This window comes from Triticum dicoccoides, chromosome 3B (assembly GCF_002162155.2).
Source record: "Triticum dicoccoides isolate Atlit2015 ecotype Zavitan chromosome 3B, WEW_v2.0, whole genome shotgun sequence".
In the NCBI taxonomy this organism is placed as follows: Eukaryota; Viridiplantae; Streptophyta; class Magnoliopsida; order Poales; family Poaceae; genus Triticum; species Triticum dicoccoides.
This window is the reverse complement of record NC_041385.1, coordinates 275,732,112-275,735,766: the sequence shown is the minus strand read 5'-3', so window position 1 is coordinate 275,735,766 and position 3,655 is coordinate 275,732,112.

Genomic DNA, 3,655 nt, shown 5'->3' with positions numbered 1-3,655 from the left:
GGGTGGGGAGGGAGGCGGCTAAAACCCTAGAGGAAGACGGGCTGCCTTTTGGGGGCGGGGAGAGGGAAACCTAAAACCCTAGCCACCCGCGAGAAGAGGGGAATGGATGGGATAGAGGCGCGGTTCGGCGAGGAGAGTTTAGATATTTTTCCGGGGCGCTAGCCGGAGAAATTACACTTTTCTGCTTTTTTTTTAAACACGGTACAGACACAAGCGCTCATATACATACGCATACACTCACCCCTATGAACGTACACACGCACACCTCATCTCGATGAGCACCTCCGAAAACTGAGCCGGCATATTCATCTTGAAATTTACGAAGTCACCGTAGGCACCTCGTCGTCGACGGGAACGCCTCCTCCCACTGAATGTGCATCACCGAAAATCCTAAAATAAATCTAGAAATAAATGCGAGCCCAGGATTTGAACCTTGATGGGCTGGGATATTCATAAACACAATAATACGGTTCTTATATACATAAAAATATGTAACAAATACGGTCCTATCTACGGTCACCTCGATCGGTCGGTCGCTCTAGTGTCGCAACGTGGCGCGGCATTTTGCGGAAACCCCCTCACATTTTTGGAAACCAACACGTGCTCCGGTTTGGCACCACCACTCCTCTCTCTCGTCGCTCTCTGTCCCGTGGCCTCCCTCCTCGTCTCTGTCACCCTCGTCTCTCTCTCTAATCCCTAACCAACCAACGGTTGGAAATATGCCCTAGAGGCAATAATAAAATGGTTACTATCATATTTTTCATTCATGATAAATGTTCATTATTCATACTAGAATAGTATTGACCAGAAACATAAATACATGTGTGAATACGTAAACTATACTGTGTCCCCTAGTAAGCCTCTACTAGACTAGCTCGTTCATCAAAGATGGTTAAGGTTTCCTAACTATGGACATGAGTTGTCATTTGATAACAGGATCACATCATTAGGACAATGATGTGGTGGACAAGACCCAACCGTGAGCTTAGCATAAGATCGTATCACTTAGTTTATTTGATATAGTTTTCTTCATGTCAAGTATCAGTTCTTTATACCATGAGATCATGCCACTCCCGGATGCCGGCGAAATACTTTGTGTGCTGTCAAACATCACTTCATAACTGGGTGATCATAAAGGTGCTCTACAGGTGTGACGTCCCCAATTCAATCGTATACTAATCATGCACGCAAACGTATACGATCAAGATCAGAGACTCACGGGAAGATATCACAACACAACTCTAAAAACATAAATAAGTCATACAAGCATCATAATACAAGCCAGGGGCCTCGAGGGCTCGAATAGAAGTGCATGATCATAGACGAGTCAGCGGAAGCAACAATATTTGAGTACAGACATAAGTAAACAAGTTTGACTTAAGAAGGCTAGCACAAACTGGGATACAGATCGACAGAGGCACATGCCTCCTGCCTGGGATCCTCCTAACTACTCCTCGTCATCGTCAGCAGCCTGCACGTAGTAGTAGGCACCTCCAGTGTAGTAGTCGTCATCGATGGTGGCGTCTGGCTCCTGGGCTCCAACGTCTGGTTGCGGCATCCGAGAAAAAGAGGAAAACGGGGGAAAAGAGGAAGCAAAGCAACCGTGAGTACTCATCCAAAGTACTCGCAAGCAAGGAGCTACACTACATATGCATGGGTATATATGTAAGGAGGCAATATCAGTGGACTGGACTACAGAATGCCAGAATAAGAGGGGGATAGCTAGTCATATCGAAGACTACGCTTCTAGCAGCCTCCGTCTCGCAGCATGTAGAAGAGAGTAGATTGAAGTCCTCCAAGTAGCATCGCATAGCATAATCCTACCCGGCGATCCTCCCCTCGTCGCCCTGTGGAAAAGCGATCACCGAGTTGTCTGTGGAACTTGTCTGGGTGTGTTTTATTAAGTATCCAGTTCTAGTTGTCATAAGGTCAAGGTACAACCCCGGGTCGTCCTTTTACCGAGGGACACAGCTATTCGAATAGATAAACTTCCCTGCAGGGGTGCACCACATTTCCCAACACGCTCAATCCCATTTGGCCAGACACACTTTCCTGGGTCATGCCCGGCCTCGGATGATCAACACATCATAGCCCCACCTAGGCACAACAGAGAGGTCAGCACGCCGGTCTAAATCCTATGCGCGCAAGGGTCTGGGCCCATCGCCCATTGCACACCTGCACGTTGCGAGGGCGGCCGGAAGCAGACCTAGCCCCTAATACAAGAGCAGGCGTTCTAGTCCAATCCGGCGTGCGCCGCTCCGTCGCTGACGTCAAGAAGGCTTCGGCTGATACCACGACGTCGAGTGCCCATATCTTTCCCGCGTAGTTGGTTAGTGCGTACAGGCCAGTGGCCAGACTCAGATCAAATACCAAGATCTCGTTAAGCGTGTTATTTTGAAGTAACCACGGATGCCGACCAGGGCCAGGCCCACCTCTCGCCTAGGTGGCCTCGACCTGTCCTGTCGCTCCGCCACATAGGAACAGTCGGGGGCCGTCGGGAACCCAGGCCCACCTCTACCGGGATGGAGCCACCTGTCCTTTCAGCCCCCACATCGGAATCACTTGCGGGTACTCAACGAGCCAACCCGACTTTAGTCACCATCTGTATAGTATGTATATATGCATAGTATATACCCATGATCACGTCCCAAGTGATCACGACCCGATAGTATAGCATGGCAGACTGACAAGAATGTAGGGCCAATGATGATAAACTAGCATCCTATACTAAGCATTTAGGATTGCGGGTAAGGTATCAACGACTGTAGCAACAATGACAGGCTATGCAACAGAATAGGAGTAACCGAACAGTAACATGCTACACTACTCTAATGCAAGTAGTATAGAGAAGGATAGGCGATATCTGGTGATCAAGGGGGGGCTTGCCTGGTTGCTTTGGCAAGGAGAGGTCGTCAACTCCGTAGTCGTACTGGGTAGCAGCGGCGTCGGTCTCGTAGTATACCGGAGAGAAGAGGGGAAAGAAACAATAAATACAGTGCAAACATAAGCAAGACGATGCAAGACATGACAAAGAGCGGTGCTAGGTGTGCCCTAACGCGGTAGTAGGTGATACCAGCGAAAGGGGGAAACATCCCGGAAAGTATCCTCGGTGTTTCGCGTTTTTGGACAGGTGAATCGGAGGGGGAAAGTTGAGTGTTCGCTATGCTAGGGATGTGTGGCGGACGAACGGGTTGCATATTTGGATTTGTCTCGTCGTTCTGAGCAACTTTCATGTACAAAGTTTTCCCATCCGAGTTACGGATTATTTTATATTAATTTTTAAAGTTTTAATTCAATTTTGGAATTAATAGATTTTAATTAATTAGAAAAGGTAATTATTGGGTCAGTGTGACATCAGCATGATGTCAGCAGGTCTACAGGTTGACTAGGTCAACCCTAGCACGTGGGGCCCATTCGTCATAGTCTCAAGTTAATTAAACAGGGTTAATTAGTTTAACTAAGTGATTAGGTTAATTAATTTTAATTAGATTAGTTAAATAGGATTGATTAACTTAATTAACTAACTAACTAATTAATTACTAATTTATTTATTTTAACTCTTCTTTTTATTTAAAATTCGCTCTAGTGGGGGCTTGTCATTTGGCCAGGGGGGCATATCGGGCGCGGGCGCTAACGGGCGCGGGTTAACGGGGGG